General features: G+C 52.7%; 1 pseudogene; it reads right to left on the bottom strand.

The window, feature by feature from the left end:
• Positions 1–19855: 19855 nt before the first annotated feature.
• On the bottom strand, positions 19856–20781 carry LOC109774486 (1-aminocyclopropane-1-carboxylate oxidase homolog 1-like; annotated as a pseudogene).
• Between the last annotated feature and the right edge of the window lie 274 nt (positions 20782–21055).

Below are 21055 nucleotides of genomic sequence, written 5' to 3'. Positions count from 1 at the left end.
ACTCCGAGTGGCTCGCCAATGTTGTCATGGTCCCCAAGAAGGACGACTCGCTTTGCATGTGCATTGACTTCAAGCATATCAACCGAGCCTGCCCGAAAGATCATTTTCCTCTCCCCCGCATCGACCAAATTGTTGACTCGACTGCGGGGTGTGAGTGATTGTCTTTTCTGGACACCTATTCCGGGTATCATCAGATCCGACTATATGGACCCGATGAGATAAAAACGGCTTTCATCACCCCATTCGGATGCTTCTGTTATGTCACCATGCCATTCGGCCTGAAGAACGCCGGAGCCACATTCATGAGGATGATTCAGAAGTGTTTGCTCACTCAAATCAGTCGGAATGTGGAAGCATACATGGACGACATTGTGGTCAAGTCACGTAAAGGTTCTGACCTACTGGCTGACCTTGCTGAAACTTTTGCCAACCTCAGAAGGTATGATATCAAGCTTAATCCATCAAAGTGCACATTCGGAGTTCCTGGTGGAAAGTTGCTCGGATTCCTCGTTTCCGAACAAGGGATCGACGCAAATCCAGAGAAAGTTGGTGCCATACTCCGGATGAAATGCCCTGTGCGTGTGCATGATGTCCAGAAGCTTACTGGTTGTTTGGCCGCATTGAGTCGCTTCATCTCTCGTCTCGGTGAAAAGGCCTTGCCTCTTTACCGACTGATGAAGAAATCTGACAAGTTCGAGTGGACTGATGAAGCTGACGCAACGTTTGCAGAGCTCAAAGCCCTGCTTTCCACCCAGTCGGTGCTTGCTGCCCCAATCAGCAAAGAGCCTTTACTGCTTTATATTGTAGCCACTGGACAAGTTGTCAGTACAGTGCTCACGGTCGAGCGGGAAGAAGAAGGAAAAGCCTATAAAGTTCAGCGCCCAGTATACTATGTTTCTGAAGTGTTGACTCCATCCATGCAAAGATATCCACATTATCAGAAGCTTGTTTATGGGATTTACATGACCACGAAGAAGGTTGCACACTATTTCTCTGATCACTCCATCACAGTCGTCAGCGACGCACCATTGTCAGAAATCCTGAATAACAGAGATGCAACTGGTCGAGTGGCTAAATGGGCAATTGAACTCCTTCCATTGGATATCAAGTTCGAGGCAAAGAAAGCTATCAAGTCCCAGGCAATTGCAGATTTCCTTGCCGAGTGGATTGAGCAACAACTGCCGACTCAGATTCACTCGGAGCATTGGACCATGTTCTTTGATGGCTCCAAGATGCTGAATGGTTCTGGTGCTGGGGTGGTATTGGTATCCCCCCAAGGAGACAAGCTCAGTTATGTCCTCCAGATTCATTTTGACTCCTCCAACAACGAAGCTGAATATGAAGCACTTCTGTACGGGTTGCGTATGGCCATTTCACTCGGCGTTCGTCGCCTCATGGTCTATGGCGACTCAGATTTAGTGGTCAATCAAGTGATGAAGGAGTGGGACGTCAGAAGCCCAGCTATGACTGGCTATTGTAATGCAGTGAGAAAGTTAGAGAAGAAGTTTGAGGGGTTAGAGCTCCATCACATACCCCGACTGAAAAATCAAGCAGCCGATGATCTGGCAAAGATAGGTTCCAAGAGGGAAGCCATTCCTAGCAATGTGTTCTTGGAACATATTCATACACCTTCAGTTCAAGAAGATCCTTTCACTGAAGAGCCCCCACAACCAAAGAGTGCCACTGATCCGACTGAAGTCGAAGTCCCAGCCGTGGTCGACTTGATCATGGAGGTTTTGGTCATCACTCCCGACTGGACAGTGCCGTACATTTCATACATTCTTAGGAAAGAACTCCCAGAGGATGAAGAAGAGGCTCGACAGATCGTCCGTCGATCCAAAGCCTTTACTGTGATAAGAGGACAATTGTTCAGAGAAAGTGTGACTGGAGTCTGCCAGAAATGCATAACACCAGAAGGAGGTCGAGTGATCCTCAATGACATCCACTTGGGGACCTGTGGTCACGATGCATCCTCTCGGACCATTGTGGCCAAAGCATACCGAGCGGGATTTTATTGGCCGCGAGCAAATGAGATGGCAAAAGAAATAGTCGACAAATGTGAAGGTTGCCAGTTTTACAATAACATGTCTCACAAGCCTGCGTTAGCCCTGAAGACCATTCCACTCGTCTGGCCCTTTGCTGTTTGGGGATTGGATATGGTTGGACCTCTGAGGACTGGTAGGAGCGGCTTCACTCATGTACTCGTGGCAGTCGACAAGTTCACCAAATGGATTGAAGCCAAGCCTATCAAAAATCTTGAAGCCAGTACTGCTGTCAGCTTTATCAGAGAGTTAACATTCAGATATGGTGTTCTGCACAACATCATCACTGACAATGATTCGAACTTCGATTCTGATGAGTTCAGAGCCTTCTGTGCTTCCCAAGGTACTCGAGTCGACTATGCTTCAGTCGCCCACCCCCAGTCGAATGGACAAGCTGAAAGAGCAAACAGATTGATTCTCAAAGGACTGAAACCTCGACTGATGCGTGATCTCAAGCACGCAGCAGGCGCCTGGGTTGATGAACTTCCATCAGTGCTTTGGGGATTGAGGACAACTCCCAATCGGTCGACTGGCCAAACTCCATTCTTCTTGGTCTATGGAGCTGAGGCTGTACTTCCGAGTGACTTGCTTCACAATGCACCCCGAGTAGAGCTTTTCTCAGAAGATGAAGCAGAACAGGCACGGCAAGATGCAGTTGATCTCCTGGAAGAGGAAAGAGAGATGGCCTTGATCCGGTCGACCATCTATCAGCAAGACCTGCATCGATTCCACGCCAGAAACGTGAGGGGTCAAGCATTTCAAGAAGGAGACTTGGTTCTTCGAGTGGATCAGCAGAAACCACACAAGCTTGTTCCTGCTTGGGAAGGCCCCTTTATCGTCACCAGAGTGCTCCACAACGGAGCATACCACCTTTACAACGTCGAGCACAAGAAAGACGAGCCATGCGCTTGGAATGCGGAGCTACTCCGCCCCTTTTACACTTAAGCATTCAGACTGTTGAGATGTAATAAGAAATACCTTCTAGTTTGATTATCAAAGACACAGTTTTACAGTCTCCTAAATGATTGCTGTTTCTTTTTTATATGTTTCAAATCCCCCAGTGGGTGCCTTAGATGCGAATCCGTTTCGCCTAAGTTTGAAAAAATCATGTCGAGTGAAGAGCAAGCCTCTCACTCGGGGGCTTAGCTGCGAATCCGTTTCGCCTAAGTTTGAAAAATCCTACCGAGTGGTGAGCAACCCTCCCACTCGGGGGCTTAGTTGCGAATCCGTTTCGCCTAAGTTTGGAAAATCCTACCGAGTGGTGAGCAACCCTCCCACTCGGGGGCTTAGCTGCAGTCCAGTACTCGCCTAAGTTTAAAAAAATCCTACCGAGTGGTGAGCAAGCCTCTCACTCGGTGGCTTAGCTGCAGTCCAGTACTCGCCTAAGCTTAAAAAATCCTACCGAGTGGTGAGCAAGCCTCTCACTCAGGGGCTTAGCTGCAGTCCAATACTCGCCTAAGTTTGAAAAATCCTACCGAGTGGTGAGCAACCCTCCCACTCGGGGGCTTAGTTGCAGTCCAGTACTCGCCTAAGTTTGAAAAATCCTACCGAGTGGTGAGCAACCCTCCCACTCGGGGGCTTAGCTGCAGTCCAGTACTCGCCTAAGTTTAAAAAATCCTACCGAGTGGTGAGCAAGCCTCCCACTCGGGGGCTTAGCTGCAGTCCAGTACTCGCCTAAGTTTAAAAAATCCTACCGAGTAGTGAGCAACCCTCTCACTCGGGGGCTTAGCTGCAGTCCTGTACTCGCCTAAGTTTGAAAAATACTACCGAGTGGTGGGCAACCCTCCCACTCGGGGGCTTAGCTGCAGTCCAGTACTCGCCTAAGTTTGAAAAATCCTACCGAGTTGTGAGCAACCCTCTCACTCGGAGGCTTAGCTGCAGTCCAGTACTTGCCTAAGTTTGAAAAATCCTACGAGTGGGGAGCAACCCTCTCACTCGGAGGCTTAGCTGCAGTCCAGTACTCGCCTAAGTTTGAAACACATCCCTATCCGCAAGGACGACGAGGTGCAGGTCGACTGCAACCTTCTCCTCGGAGCTACGTCACAATTACAACATACGCTCCATCCCTATCCGCAAGGACGACGAGGTGCAGGTCGATTGCAACCTTCTCCTCGGAGCTGCATCACAAATACAATGTACGCTCCATCCCTATTCGCAAGGACGACGAGGTGCAGGTCGACTGCAACCTTCTCCTCCGAGCTGCGTCACAAATACAACGTACGCTCCACCCCTATCCGCAAGGACGACGAGGTGCAGGACGACTGCAACCTTCTCCTCGGAGCTACGTCACAAATACAACGTACGCTCCACCCCTATCCGCAAGGACGATGAGGTGCAGGTCGACTGCAACCTTCTCCTCGGAGCTACGCCACAAGTATAACATACGCTCCACCCTATCCGCAAGGACGACGAGGTGCAGGTCGACTGAAACCTTCTCCTCGGAGCTACGCCACAAGTATAACGTATGCTCCATCCCTATCCGCAAGGTCGACGAGATGCAGGACGACCGGAATCTCCTCCTCAGAGCTGCATCTCAAGTACAAAAGTTATTCCGAGTGAAGGACAAGTTCCACTCGACAGCAATCACAAGCATATTCGGAGATAAGCCAAATTCAGATAAATCCTAAGGTTCCGGACCGCGGATTAAAGTACTCGGGCATCAGGCCCGAAGGAGTTTAACGGTTACAAAATCACTCGGCATTCCGAGGCAAATTTAAGGTGAGGCATAAAAGTTTGTTCACTCCACAGGGGGAGGGCTAGCAGGCTCGACGAATTCGTCCAGGTCGATTCCGTCGGCACTCCGAGTGGCAGCAGCAATGAAGGTTTCCATGAAAGATTGGAAGTCGTGCTTCTTGGTATTGGCAACCTTGATCGCTGCCAGCTTCTCTTCTCGCGCTTCCTTGCAGTGGACACGCACCAAGGACAGAGCCACATCAGCGCCGCACCGGGCAGAAGACTTCTTCCATTCTTGCACTCGACCAGGAACCTCATTAAGCCGAGTGATCAGAGACTCGAGGTCATTCTGGAACGTGGCCCTTGGCCAGATAGCTATGTCGATCCGCGACATTGCGACTTTCAGTCGAGCAAGATAGTCAACAACACCAGCAACGCGAGATTCCAGTCGGAGTACGTTCATGGCAGCTTCGTCCTTCACTGGAGAGCGGATGGGGTCCAAGCTTGTCTCAACTCGCCCAGTCTCTTCCTCGAAGTTTTGGCAAAATTCTGCACACACAATTCAAAGATGAGTCAGGGGTTTTATGTCGAGTCGACAGTAACAAGTCAGTCGGGTCGAAGAAAATACCTTCAAGCATGACGAACGGCTTCTTAGCAAGACTCCCAGATAGTTCTCCAGATCGTCCCTCTTGTGAGCAATACCTTCCATCTTCTTGTTCAGATTGTTCTTGTCCTTCTTCAGGCGAGTCGCTTCCTTATTGGTTTCATCAAGGGCAGTTTTCAGCTTGGCGTTTTCTTCCTCCAGTTTGCCGACTGAAGCTAGCTTCTGTTCAGCGAGTGCAGTTTTCTCATCAGCAGTTTTCTGTGCGGCCGCAAGATCTTGGTCCTTTTTCGCCAGAGCTTGGTTCAGTTTCTCTGAAAGAAACAACGCTCGGTTCAGAAAAAGTAAAATAAAATCCGGTTTAGAGACAAGTCAGTCGACAAGTTTTTTCTTACCAGCGGCTTCATCCTTGGCCTTCTTCAGATTTGTCTTGGCCAGCTCCAGATCGAGGTTGAGTTGAATCTACTTCTTCTCCAGGTCAGCAAAACGATCTCCAAGTTCACAAGATTTCTGTAATCAAAGGACAGTCAATCGACAGAAGGAAAGACTGTTTTCTTCAGAGCAATGGCATGATAAATTCAGCAAGTTCTAAGACTACTGCCAAATCAAACATCCAACAGTAGTCTCGGGGACTAGTCCAGTTTCCACTCGACAGGGTCTTTCCAGGCCGAGTGTAAAAAAAGCAAGTTGTTCTCAGACCGTCGCCAACTGCCCGCAGTCGACCACGGTCTCGGGGACTACACCCAGTGGGTGCACTAAGCGTGCCCCCACTGGTTCAGGTTCCACTCGACATGGTCCGACCAGGCCGAGTGAGAAAATTCCAATTCTAATTCTAAGACTACAGTCGACTGCCCGCAGTCAACTATAGTCTCGGGAACTACACCCAGTGGGTGCACTCAGCGTGCCCCCACTAGTTAAAAGATCCAATCGACACAACCTAGTCGACTCAATATACAAGTTTGCTCAGTTGCAAATCAAAAACACCCAGTGGGTGTACAAGTGCGAAACGCAGACAGATGAAAAGATTTTTCAAAGGAAGTTTTCAGGTAGCATATCCTAACAGAACAAGTGGCAAGCTAAAGAGTCAGTCGGTGATCAACCAACCTGGACGTTGCTCTGAAGGGCTGAGCTGGCATCGTAAGCAGCTTGGCTGGCTTCCCGGACCATCTTCATCTGCTCCATCATAATGCCCGCCTGGCGTATAGCCTCTTTGGCAGCACCCACCTGGTCCTCTGGGATGTGATGTGCAGCAAAAAGTGAAGGTGGATCGGCTGGAGTCTGCGCGGCTGACGCTGAAGGCTGAGCACTCGATAGTGGTATGGCGAAGGTGACAGAAGTCCGATTGGCATCGCCGGCCTCCTGGATTACCGGTTCCGCCACCGACGTTGACTGAGGCGTCTTGCCAGTGGATGTTTTACTGCTTCTTCTTCCCAAGGGCCTCAGTGGCTCGTCCTCGTCGTCGCCTGGGAGATCAATGACGTTGGGAGGAGATGTAGAAAGATCAGTCGCCAAAAAATTCATCCTGGTTGGTTATACTGCAGTTCAATCGACAAAATAAAGTCAAGATCACGAAGGTTATACTTGGGTTGGAGGTGACCGCATCTTCGATGTCCTCATCCTCGTTTTTGTGAGCAGAAGTCCCAGAGGTAGCGGCACTGCTAGTTTCAAGATTCATCCGGTCAAACCAAGGAAAAAGAAGCACACGGAACCTCAGATAAAAATGAAGACAAAACACTCACGCAGAGGCAACAGGGATGTCGATTTTGATTTTGGGCAGAGCCTTCCGAGTCTTCTGCGTTACAACCTTGGACTGCTTCGGGGCCTTTTCAGTCGGCGCCGGAGAAGACGTCCGAGGACGCTTTGACGACTGCCCGGTCTGAACAGTCGCTTTGTCGCGGACGTTTGCCGGATCGTGAGTGAGCTTGGATCGCCTTTCCCTGCGGGGAGGTGAGTCGACCTCTTCTTCATCACTCGGGTCGTCGCTCTCATCATCCTCTTCACCATCAGAATGCCACTCGCCGCTCTCGCCTCCGCTCGCCTCCCCCTCCGGGTCCTGCTCCTGCTCTCCGTTGGGCATCGAATACATCTCAGTAAAAGCCTAGAAGACAACAAGCAAGACAAAAGTCAGTCGGTTGACTACAAGCAGTTGCATGATAAATCAAGATGACACTCGGCAATTCAGAGTTGGACCTTGTCTGTTTCATATGAGTTGTCGAGTGGAGGGACTCTCCTGGCCTCCCTGGGGTTATCTTTGTTGCCAGTGATACCCCTCAACCACTTCTCCACCATATCCTCGTCGACTTCTTCTGGATGGATCCGAGTGGAATCGTCGATGCCCGAATAGATCCACATCGGATGGTCACGGGCTTGAAGCGGCTGAATGCGTCGTCTGAGGAAGACTTCTAACAGATCCATGCCGGTCACGCTATCACGAATGAGCTGGACCACTCGCTCAACCAGCACCTTCACCTCCGGTTTCTCCCCCGGGGTCAGTTTCAAGGCGGAGGGCTTCTCTACTCGAGCCATGGAAAAGGGGGGAAGTCCAGTCGACTGACCTGGAGTCGGCTGGTCTTTGCAGTAAAACCAGGTCGACTGCCACCCTCGGACTGACTCGGGAAGGATTATGGTTGGGAAAGAGCTCTTACCCCTCATTTGAATCCCAAGACCCCCACACATCTGGAAATCGAGGCGGCCGTGCCTAATCCAACCCGATTACTGCGGCCTCCTCCGCCCCGTGTGCTTCCCAAAATTCGAATCCCGCGAGATCCGCGGGCAACAGAGCAACCTGTCAGACGGAAGATTTTCTCCATATCAACGCTCGAAGCTTTTCAGTAAAAGTTCACTCGACAAAACCAAGAATGGATCAAGGCGACTGAAAAAGAAGTTGGTGTCACCGTGTTGATTCATCAATCCCAACAAGACACTTCCGAAGCGCGAAAGTTGAATCGGAACTATTTTCAACTCCTTCTCCACTCAAACCCTGAACCATTCGGGGGCTAATGATGAAGCTATGTACCTAGGGTAGGGTCATAGGCCTGACCTAGACACCCTCCCCAAGGACATCACCCTAAAGTCAGAAGCATTCGTAGGGTACCATCATCCACTCGACCAGAAACATTCCACTCGGAAGAATCACTGTCGCTCGACCGTAGCAGAAACCGCTCGACATACAGAAGATCTAAAGTCACTCTCCACAGCAACGGTCGGGCGTTTACTCATAGACTTAATGATCATTTATAGCACTTTATTACAGACGTTACCTGTAACGCTCCTTCTTTATGTACATTGAACTCTTGGTAACGGAGGATGGCCGGGGTCCTGGGGCACTCTATATAAGCCACCCCCTCCTCTGGGACAAGGGTTCGCACCCCTGTAACCTACACATGCATAATCCAGTCGACCGCCTCCGGGCACCGAGACGTAGGGCTATTACTTCCTCCGCGAAGGGCCTGAACTCATAAAACTCGTGTGTACAACTTCGCCATAGCTAGGATCTTGCCTCTACATACATACCCCCTACTCTACTGTCAGTCTTAGACCCACGACACCACCTGCAACTCGGTCCATGCTAAGGCTTCCTCAAGGCCAAATGTTCATCGAAACGGGTTGTTCCAATTCCCATTGTGGGTCATCGATGCAACCAAAAGCATCAAATCTGAGCATCTCACAAAAATAGTCGGGAATTCGACATGCAGCGGATTCCTACCGAGCCAAGGGTCGAGCCATAAAAGGGTACCTTCTCCATCGCCTATGGAGGCCCTAGTACCCAAGCGGATCTCATGCTTGATCGACCTGGGAGATTTCTAGAACCGCAACCCCTCCCGTCGACCGCAAGTCAAAAGAGGGTGGTCCTACAGATATTTAGCTTTTATAAGCTGTATCTATAGGCCCCCCTCATCCCTAAGAATCCTCCACTCACCGTTTCATGAGGGTCACATTCATATGCCAGACGGCAGAATACGCAGACCGTCTAGTCCTTAGGGAAACAGACGTCTGCCCTCTTCACCATATGGTATTTCATGCGCCCATTGGCCGCCTGCTAGAAGAAGCGTGACAACTCCTTGAAGGAGCCAATACATGGGGAGGCTAGAGAGGCATAAGCCAATGAGCACATATTTACTCCCTTTAAAGGTGAACCTCCCACACCACAGCGCTGCCTTCGCCTTGACCCACCTTACTAGCGGGTCAAAGTCCTAGATAAGGGTCTTAGTGGCAAAGAGTGGTATCCCCAGACATGTGATTGGGAAAGAGGACAACCTGCAATTATGATTGTCTGCAATCCGTTGCTCCTCCTTGGGCGGATAACCCAAAACCACAACCTCACTCTTATCAAAGTTGATCTTGAGGCCCAACCTCAAAGCACAGGAGAAGGAACTTAAGATTGAAAATATCTAATACAGACCCCTCCACCATGATCATGATGTTGTTCGCATACTGGAGGTGGGTCACACAACCTCCAGGGATAATATGGCTAGCCACACCAAGATAGCTGCCAAGGGGTCAACCACAAGGTTAAAGAGGAGGAGATTGGTTCCCCTGCCTCACCCCATGCAAAAATATAAAACATGGACCCACTTCCCTATTAATAATGATGGTCGTGCTACCACTCATGACAATCTGCATGATTCGATTAACCCAACGATCCTCGGCCCCCTCCGCTCAAGAACCAGGTGGAGGAAGGACCAGTCCAAGTGGCCACATGCCTTCTCTGGCTCTAATAAACCCTTACCTCGTGAACAATGCCATGAAGTTCCAAGATCAAATCGTGAATATACCACCCTTTAAGGAAAGCCAACTGGTAAGGATGCGTGAGGCGTCCCACCAATAGGGTGGACCGTGTCACACAAACCTTAGCAAAGATCCGCTAGAGGACGTTGATCATCGTGATCGGCCAAGGGATGAATATCCATGGCTTGCACTAATTTGGGGATCAGGGTAATAACATGGAAATTCAGGCGAGACATGCCAATATCCCAACATGGAATTCCTCGAACATTGGCGTAATCGCCACCTGAAGATGCTCCCATATTTTCTAGGAGAAGGTGACCAGAAGGCTATCTGGTCCAAGCACTAAACTCGCCTTCATCTCCATATTCGTCTGGATAACTTCTTCCGACATGAATGGAACGTGAGTTCCGCATTCTCGCCAGCCGAGACCATGGACCTAGCTGGCTAACAGCCTACATCTAACACAACCCCAACACGGGGTCCCGGAGTGAAGAGCTCCTTATAGAAGAGTAAATGTGGGCGGAGATATCTCTGGCATCATCCAAGAGGACGTCATCCACCCATCAGCACTTGATGTAGAACTTCCAACGCCGCCCATTTATTATGGCATGGAAGTAGGCGGTGTTAGCTTTCTCCATGCAGAATCCAATTCTCTCGGCTCTTCTACCGCTAGAAAACCTTCTCACCTTGTAGATCTCCATGAGGGAGGCCTCAAAGGCGTATTGCTGAAGCCACTGCTCAGTGTTAGGCTGACCAAATTAGACACCACATCAAGTGACTGCATCGAGTAAATAGCATAAAACTACTACTTTACGGGCTAGGGTTCTAAAAAGCTACCGAATATTTTTTTCGCTGATAACTACCAAGTCAGGGGTCGACTGTTTAGAAAAAACTCTAATTGTCCAGTGCTTTATAATTGATCGTGATTATGGCAGTTCGGTCCCGCATGTAAGAAAACTGGTTGTTTGACCGTTAAATGACATCTGGTGCCCACATGTCAGTGTCCCTGCAAACTTAAAAAAACAATCAGGTCCCTTTAAACTTTTAAAAACGCAATCAGGTCCTACAAAGAAACATCGGGTCCCTCCCGTGCTCAAGATCCAGAGGAGCATACCCATCGCCCTGCTCGCCGCGGAGCTCCCTCCCATCGCGGCGTCCGGTGCGCGTAGCCACGGAGCTCCCTTCCAGCGCCGTCGCACAGCTCCCTCCCGTCGTCCGTCGCCCGCCCAGTGCGCTTTGCTGCGGAGCTCCCTTCCAGCGTGCGTGCCGGCTACCGCCTCCTTCGGCCGACGAGCTGCGCCTGCAGCCATCGTGAGCTCCCCGGCGTGCGTCCTCTCACTCTCCCTCTTTCCAGGGCGCGGCGGCACGAGCCCCTGGCCATGGCGCTCGGCTGGCGGCAGCCCATGCCCTTGGGCGCGGTGGCTTGAGTCCCTTCCCCCTGGCCATGGCGCGTGGTTGGCGGCGGCCCATGCTCCTAGGTGTCGGCTGCTCCTCGCGCGGCGCTCCTTCCTGGAGTCGGCCCTGGCTTGGCCTGAATGTTTATTATTTATGCTAGAATTGTATTAACCGGAAACATAATACATGTGTGGATACATAGACAAACAGAGTGTCACTAGTATGCCTCTACTTGACTAGCTCGTTAATCAAAGATGGTTAAGTTTCCTAGCCATAGACATGAGTTGTCATTTGATTAACGGGATCACATCATTAGGAGAATGATGTGATTGACTTGACCCATTCCGTTAGCTTAGCACTTGATCGTTTAGTATTTTTCTATTGCTTTCTTCATGACTTATACATGTTCCTATGACTATGAGATTATGCAACTCCCGTTTACCGGAGGAACACTTTGTGTGCTACCAAACGTCACAACGTAACTGGGTGATTATAAAGGTGCTCTACAGGTGTCTCCAAAGGTACTTGTTGGGTTGGCATATTTCGAGATTAGGATTTGTCACTCCGATTATCGGAGAGGTATCTCTGGGCCCACTCGGTAATGCACATCACTATAAGCCTTGCAAGCATTGTAACTAATGAGTTAGTTGCGGGATGATGTATTACAGAACGAGTAAAGAGACTTGACGGTAACGAGATTGAACTAGGTATTGAGATACCGACGATCGAATCTCGGGCAAGTAACATACCGATGACAAAGGGAACAACGTATGTTGTTATGCGGTTTGACCGATAAAGATCTTCATAGAATATGTAGGAGCCAATATGAGCATCCAGGTTCCGCTATTGGTTATTGACCGGAGACATGTCTCGGTCATGTCTACATAGTTCTCGAACCCGTAGGGTCCGCACGCTTAAAGTTAGATGATGATAGGTATTATGAGTTTTGTGTTTTGATGTACCGAAGGTAGTTCGGAGTCCCAGATATGATCACGGACATTACGAGGAGTCTCTAAATGGTCGAGACATAAAGATCGATATATTGGACGACTATGTTCGGACACCGGAATGGTTTCGGGGAGTTTCAGACATATACCGGAGTACCAGGGGGTTACCGGAACCCCCCGAGGAGTTTAATGGGCCAAGATGGGCCTTAGTGGAGAAGAGGAGGGGCGGCTAGGGCTGGCCGCGCGCCCCTCCCCCTCTAGTCCGAATTGTAGAAGGAGGGGGGCGCCCCTTTCCTTCCCCCTCTAGTCCGAATTGTAGAAGGAGGGGGGGAGCCCCTTTCCTTCCCCCTCTCTCGTTCCCTTCCTTTCCCCCTCCTACTCCAACTAGGAAAAGAGGGAGTCCTACTCCCGGTGGGAGTAGGACTCCTCCCTGGCGCGCCCTCCTCCTGGCTGCCGGCCTCCTCCCCCTGATCCTTTATATACGGGGGCAGGGGGGCACCTCTAGACACACAAGTTGATCTGTTGATCTATTCCAGCCGTGTGCGGTGCCCCCCTCCACCATATTCCAGCTCGGTCATATCGTAGCGGTGCTTAGGAGAAGCCCTGCGCCGGTAGCATCATCATCACCGTCACCACGCCATCGTGCTGAGGGAACTCTCCCGTGAAGCTCTGCTGGATCGGAGTTCGCGAGACGTCATCGAGCTGAACGTGTGCTGAACTCGGAGGTGTCGTACGTTCGGTACTTGGATCGGTCGGATCGTGAAGACGTACGACTACATCAACCGCGTTGTGCTAACACTTCCGCTTTCGGTCTACGAGGGTATGTGGACACACTCTTCCCTCTCGTTGCTATGCATCACCATGATCCTGTGTGTGCGTAGGAATTCCCCAACACTATAGGGCAAGAAAGCTCCTGAAGCAGCTGGCGAAGCCATGAATACTCGGCGACGACGTTGGCCACAGTGCGATACTCAGCCTCAGTGCTGGAGCGAGAGACCGTAGGCTGCTGCTTGGATGACCACAAGATGAGTGAGGGTCCAAGGAAGACACAGTAGCCCGAAGTGGAGCGACGAGTGTCAGGGCAGCCCGCCCAGTCTGCATCGGAGTAGGCGGTGAGGGCGGTGTCGGCGGAGGCGTGGAGCATGACGCCAAGGTCCATAGTGCCACAGACATAGTGGAGAATCCGCTTGACAGCGTCCCAGTGAACGCCCCGAGGAGCATGCATATGAAGACACACCTGCTGGACGGCATACTGTATCTCCGGTCGAGTCAGAGTGAGGTATTGGAGAGCACCAACGATAGACCGGTAGAAGGCAACATCCAAAGCAGGAGAACCATCCGTGGCAGAGAGCTTGGCCTTCGTATCAACAGGCGTAGTGGTGGGCTTGCAGTTAAGCATTCTAGCACGATCTAGGAGCTCATGAGCGCACTTCCGCTGATGAAGGAAGAAGCCATCCGGACGGCGCACCACCTCAACACCGAGGAAGTAGTGCAATGGACCCAAGTCCTTGATGGCGAACTCAGCGCGGAGACGGGCAGTGAGCTGACTGAGAAAACCAGTTGTACATGCCGTCAGGATGATGTCGTTGACATAAAGCAGCAAGTAAGCCGTGTTGGAGCCCTGATGATAGACGAAGAGCGATGCGTCCGAGCGGGTGGAGCGGAACCCGAACTGGTGCAGAAATGCCGCGATGCGCTGGTACCAAGCGCGCGGAGCCTGCTTGAGTTCGTACAAAGACCGCGAAAGCAGGCACACGTGGTTGGGAAGTGCTGGATCAACAAACCCCGTAGGCTGCTGGCAGAAGACCTGCTCCTCGAGGTGACCATGAAGGAAGGCATTGGAGACGTCCATCTGGTGCACCGGCCAAGCACGGGAGACCGCAAGGTGGAGAACTGTGCGAATCATACCGGGCTTAACAACCGGAGCGAAGGTGTCAGTGAAGTCGATGCCAGCACGTTGCTGGAAGCCACGAACGACCCAGCGCACTTTATAGCGATCAAGGGTACCATCAGGACGAAGCTTGTGTTTGAAGACCCACTTCCCGATAATCACGTTGGCGTGCCGGGGATGGGGAACAAGCTGCCACGTCCGGTTGCACAACAGGGCATCAAACTCCTCTTGCATCACAACCATCCAGAGCGGGTCACAAAGAGCGACTCGAACGGAGGACGACAATGGCGATGGCGTAGAGGTGGATGCCGTGTGGACGTAGTCGTCTGAACCATAGCACGAGCTCGGGCGAAAAACACCCGTACGAGCGCAGGTGACCGGACTGACCGTGTATGGCCCGGCCGCATTCGCCGGTGAGGAGGGCGCCGGAGCCGCCTGAACCACGGGCGCCGAGGCCGCAGGCGGGGGGGGGGGGGGGAGGGGAGCGCCGAGGCCGGCGCGAGGGCCGCGGGTGCCGAGGTAGGCGCAGGGGCTGCGGGCGCCGAGGCAGCAGGCGCGGGCACCGAGGCCGCGATCGCGGGAACCGCCGGAAGAAGGGGCGCCGAGGGCACCGTAGCCGCGGGCACCAGGGCCGCAGTCAGAGGAGGCGCCACGTGCGGGGGCGCCGGTGGGTGGCGCGCCTCAAAGCTAGGGGGCGGGCCAAGAGCGGCGTGCGAACGCTCTGGGAGAGGCGTCGAGGGTCCCGTGCCATCAGTGGCGGGAGGAACTGCCGGGGGTACCTGCTGAAACGGAAACACATGCTCATCAAAGTAAACGTGCCGGGAGGTGAACACATGGTGGTAGCCGATGAAGATGCATGCAACGGAACATGGTGCAAGCTTATGAGGAGCAGTGTCGGCAGTGCTAGGATAACAGAGGCACCCAAAAATACGCAAACCATCATAAGATGGTGGCGTGCCGAAGAGTGTTGGGGAACGTAGTAATTCAAAAAAATTCCTACGATCACGCAAGATCTATCTAGGAGATGCATAGCAACGAGAGGGGATAGTGTGTCCACGTACCCTCATAGACCGAAAGTGGAAGTGTTATGTTAACGCGGTTGATGTAGTCGAACATCTTCACGATCCAACCGATCCAAGTACCGAACGTACGACACCTCCGTGTTCAGCACACGTTCAGCTCGATGACGTCCCTCGAGCTCTTGATCTAGTAGAGGGTCGAGGAAGAGTCCCGTCAGCACGACGGCATGGCGACGGTGTTGGTGATGTGATCCGCGCAGGGCTTTGTCTAAGTAATACAACGCTATGACCGGAGGAGTAAACTGTGGAGGGGGGCACCGCACACGGCTAAGAAACAACTGTTGTGCTTTGGGGTGCCTCCCTGCCCCCGTATATAAAGGAGGGGAGGAGGAGGCCGACCACCAAGGGGCGCGCCAGGAAGAGGGGAGTCCTAGTAGGATTCGGCCCCCACCCTTTTTTCCTTCTTCTGGAGGGGGAAAGGGGGAAGGAGAAGGAAAGGGGGGCGTCGCCCCCTTCCCTAATCCAATTCGGCCTCCTCCCTTGTGGGGGGCATGCCAGCCCCTTGTGGGCTTGTTAGCTTCCCTCCTATGGCCCATATGGCCCATATCTTTCCCCGGGGGGTTCCGGTAACCCCTCCGGTACTACGGTATGTACCCGATACAATCCGGAACCCTTCCGGTGTCCGAATACTACCTTCCAATATATCAATCTTTACCCCTCGACCATTTCGAGACTCCTTGTCTTGTTCGTGATCTCATCCGGGACTCCAAACAGATTTCGGTCACCAAAACACATAACTCATAATACAAATCGTCATCGAACGTTAAGCGTGTGGACCCTACGGGTTCGAGAACTATGTAGACATAACCGAGACACATCTCTGGTCAATAACCAATAGCGGAACCTGGATGCTCATATTGGCTCCTACATATTCTACAAAAGATCTTTATCGGTCAAACCGCATAACAACATATGTCATTCCCTTTGTCATCGGTATGTTACTTGCCCGAGATTCGATCGGCGGTATCATCATACCTAGTTTAATCTCGTTACCAGCAATTCTCTTTACTCGTTCCGTAATGCATCATCCCGTAACTAACTCATTAGTCACATTGCTTGCAAGGCTTATAGTGATGTGCATTACCGAGAGGGCCCAGAGATACCTCTCCGATACACTGAGTGATAAATCCTAATCTTGATCTATGCCAACCCAACAAACACCTTCAGAGACACCTGTAGAGCATCTTTATAATCACCCAGTTACGTTGTGACGTTTGATAGAACACAAGGTGTTCCTCCGGTATTCGGGAGTTGCATAATCTCATAGTCAGAGGAACATGTATAAGTCATGAAGAAAGCAATAGCAATAAAACTAAACGATCATTATGCTAAGCTAACGGATGGGTCTTGTCCATCACATCATTCTCCTAATGATGTGACCCCGTTCATCAAATGACAACACATGTCTATGGTCAGGAAACTTAACCATCTTTGATTAACGAGCTAGTCAAGTAGAGGCATACTAGGGACACTCTGTTTTGTCTATGTATTCACACATGTACTAAGTTTCCGGTTAATACAATTCTAGCATGAATAATAAACATTTATCATGATATAAGGAAATATAAATAACAACTTTATTATTGCCTCTAGGGCATATTTCCTTCAAAGAGAAGGTGGTGAGGTGCGTAGTTCCACCGTGGGCGGCAAGGTCGAAGGTTAAGGAGAAGTGATGCAGCAGCGAGTGCGTCAGGCCAGAAGCGAGGCAGAACGTTAGCATGGAAGATGAGCATGCGAACGCAGTCATTCAAAGTTTGAAGGACACGTTCGGCTTGAACGTTCTGCTGTGAAGTATACGGGCATGTGAGACGAAAAACTGTGCCATGGTGCGACAAAAAGGTGCGGAAAGCAAGGTTGTCGAAATCTTTTCCATTGTCAGTCTGAAGAGCAAGAATGGGACGGCCAAACTGCGTGCTGACATAGGAGTAAAAAGCCGTCAAAGTGGAGAGTGCATCCGACTTTCGTCGCAAAGGGAAGGTCCACACATAATGAGAATAATCGTCGAGAAGAACAAGATAATATAAGTAGCCCGGATTACTTGGAACCGGAGAGGTCCACACATCGCTGTGAATCAACTGAAAAGGAAAATAAGCAATGGTGGTGGAGTTATTAAACAGAAGGCCAACATGTTTGCCGACACAACAGGCGTGACAAGTGTGATCCTCTATCTTATTACAACTGAAACTGAAACTCCTAAGAATATGACAAAGTGTGACGGGGTTGGGATGACCCAAACGAGCGTGCCAGAGATCAACGCCAGCAGAGAGAGAAACCGGTGCAGTGGTGGCAGATGAAGGCGAGTGCATAGGATAGAGCTCGTCGGGGCTGTCACATCGGTGGAGTACCATCCTGGTTCGAGCATCCTTAACACAAAAACCAAGGTCGTCAAATTCAACAGTGACAGGATTTTTACGAGTAAAACAACGAACGGAAATAAGGTTCTTAATAAGATGAGGAGGCACAAGTATATTAGACAAATATAACAGCGTGGAATTAGAAGGAAAAGAAGTGTGCCTGGCGTGTGTGATAGGAAGTGTGGAACCGTCGCCGACAATGATGCGGCGGTCGGTGGTGACGGGAGTGAAGGAGGCAAGATTACCAGGATGAGCAAACATGTGAGCCGTACCCCTGGTGTCCATGTACCAATCACCGCCTCCAGTGTAGTTGTTCGACGCAGGGGCGGTGTGCAGCGCGGCGAGGAGCGCCGGGTCCCAAGGCGCCGGGGGCAGCGCCGGCGAGGGGGACGGAGGCGCCATCGGGAGGCCGTAACCGCCGCTCAGCTGCGGTGGTGGGTACCCTCCATAGGGCAGGGGCCCCGGGGACCGGCATGGTGTAGGCATGAACAACGCCGGTCCATGGGTTGTAGCCGTCGGCCCATGGAGGAGGCACCTGGAGCTGCTGCTGCTGCTGCTGACGAGGCTGGCCGGTGCCCTGCTGCTGCTATTGCTGACCACCGCAGCGGCCACCGCACCGGCCCCCGCGGCGCCGGTCGGCGGGAGGGGCGGGAGGTGCGGGCGGCCCGTACGGAAGGGGGAGTAGCCCTGGCTGTTGTGGCGCCGGGTATGACAGCGGCGGCGCCTGGTACGGCGCCTGATGCCGCGGCTGAGGCGGCGCAGTCGGGGCAGCAGGAGGCATCGGGGGCCCGCCGCGGGTGGTGCCGGCGGGGAGGGCGGTGTGGATGGCCCGCGCCTTCACCTGCTTCATCCGCCGCTCCTCCAAGCGGAGGTACACAACTAACTTGGCGAAGGAGGGCTCGGGGATGAGGGTGCGGTTCGTCGTGGCGTTACCGAAGTCCTTGTTGAGCCCGACGGTGAGCGTGCTGAGGAGGAGGTCATCATTGATCTTCGTGCCAATATCGCGGAGCTTGTCAGTGAGAGTCTTGAAATGACGACAGTAGACATCCACGGAGGAGTTGTCGTGGTGGCACCCAAAGAACTCTTGCTGCAAAAAAACACGACGTTGGAGTTGATTGTCGGTGAAGAGCCCGTTCAGCTTGGTCCACACGGCGTGGGCGTCGTCACCGTCCTGCACGACCGTCTGAAAGAGGGTCCGGCGAAAGTGGTGAGGAAGAACCACCAGATGATCGTGGTGTCGATGGTGGATTAGTCATGGAACTCGGGGACAAGGCTGGAGTCGATGGAGCCGTCCACGTGATCGATGAGATGGTACTCTCGGAACACGAGGGAGAAATACGTCTTCCATGTGTAGTAGGAGGAGTCCTCCTGGGAGAGACGAACCGACATCCGCTCGTAGATGTTCAGGTTGCGGATGTCGTTGACGTCGGCGAACGGGTTGGAGTTGGTGGACGCAGATGACGTGACAGACAACATGGCGGCTAGGGTCGTCTCAGCATGGCGCGGGTTAGGGTTTGGTGCGGATGGCGGCGGCGGGTCGGCTCGGGATGGCGGTGACACTTGGGGAGGGGTTCGGTCGTGCGGAGAGGTGGGCAGCGGCGGCTGGGAGGGAGTTGGGTGGCGGCAGTGCTCGGGTGCAGCTGAGGGAGTTGGGCGGCGCGGCGGCAGGAGGGTTTAAGCGGCGGCGCGGGTACGGAAGGGGGAGCCCGGCGGCAGGGAGAGGAAGAGGCGGTGGCCGCGGGAGCGGGGAGACGGATGGGCGGCAGCGGCTGGGCGGCGGCGCGGAGGGCGCGCGGTGACGGCGACGGCGGACGGAAGCTAGGGTTAGAACCCGAAAACTGATACCATGTATGATGTATGAATTGGATGATGTATTGCTCATGTGCAAACGCATGTATATATGATGTACAAAGGTGGACCACGACCTTAACTATACAAGGCAACTAGGAGATGGGCCCAATACACAGTAATGCACAACCATGGTTTTAAATAGCCCACTATAGCACGCTATAGCGTTTACAAAAGGTCCCGCGCTAAGAGTCTTTTGTTCAAACACTTGAGCAAACATTTTAAATAGCTCGCTATAGCTCTGCTATAGCACGCTATAGCATTTGAAAGAGGTCCGCCGCTAGAAGGCTTAGCGCGCTATTTAAAACTCTGTGCACAACACACGCTCTTGGAGAGGACACGGTACTCCACGCTCCTGAACCTAACATTGGAGAGCAGCTGAAGGAAGTCGCCGATGTTGACGATAAACGCGTCGGGCTCGGCGGGCACGTCGACCCAGACCGGCTGCTCATCCAGCCGGAGCCAGTGGAGCACCTGGAGACCGCCGACGGTGTCCTGGAGGAGCACCTTCAGGAACGACGAGTCGGTGTGCCTGGACGTGCCCATGCTGAGGTGCGGCTGCGGGGACGCCGGGTAGTAGTGGCCGACGACGCTCAGCCCCTCAAGGCAGCCGACTTCGTGCTGCTCCAGGAACCCACGATGGAGGCCCAGGGCCTCCGACAGCAGCTCGAAAAGCATGCCGCCGAGCCTCTGCACCTCCCTCGTGAACTCCACCACGATGCCTCTGCACGCCGGCGGGATCTCCTCGGGGACGGCCCCGTCGGCGCCATGTCCAGGTACAGCGTGTCTCGCCAGTTGGCCGCCGGCGAGCGGAACAGGTTGAAGTTGCTGTGGTACCTCACGCAGCTCCGCCTGTCCCTCGAGTAGTAGGGGCGCCTCGCCTCTGCCGGCTCCTTGTTGAAGCTCCGCAGCGCCGCGAGCATCTCCGACATGACCGAACCCGGCACGCCGTGGTTCACCACCTGGAAAAAGCCCACAGTCTCCGCGGCTGCCTTCACCTCGGCCACCAGCTCGTCCTGCCTGGACGGCGCCGTCGTCACTCCAGCAAGGTCGATGACTGGGATCGCGAAGCGGTCTTCGTCTTGGGCGCGCGCCAGGGTGTCCGGCGGGTGGCGCAAGATGGCCGGGACGGTGGTGATGCCTGCGTCGATGAGTCCTTTGACGCCGGCCTTGGTGTCGTCGAAGGCCGTGAGGTCGCGGAGACGATCGCAGGCGGAGGCCATTGGAGGCTGGAGCGTGACTGCGTGAGCAAAGAGGTGAGCAGCTGCTGCCTGCCGGGGTGTACAGTGTGCTGCACCCTTGGGAGTACAAGTGTATAAAACGCAGCGTCCATTGCTAGGGTTGTTGGATCCGAGCGACCGGCATCATGACAAGTCATTAGTTCTTTTGGCCGATTCTTCTAAAATCTTAAGAATCGAACCTTCACTTAGCTCCTTCCAGAATCATGAACCTATATTTTTTTGACAAGCCTAATTGTCTTCATCATAACTACTTCCT

The sequence above is a fragment of the Aegilops tauschii genome, chromosome 6, assembly GCF_002575655.3.
Source record: "Aegilops tauschii subsp. strangulata cultivar AL8/78 chromosome 6, Aet v6.0, whole genome shotgun sequence".
Taxonomy (NCBI): domain Eukaryota; kingdom Viridiplantae; phylum Streptophyta; class Magnoliopsida; order Poales; family Poaceae; genus Aegilops; species Aegilops tauschii.
Note: the sequence above shows the minus strand (reverse complement) of the source record. Positions and strands in the feature narration are given on the sequence as shown.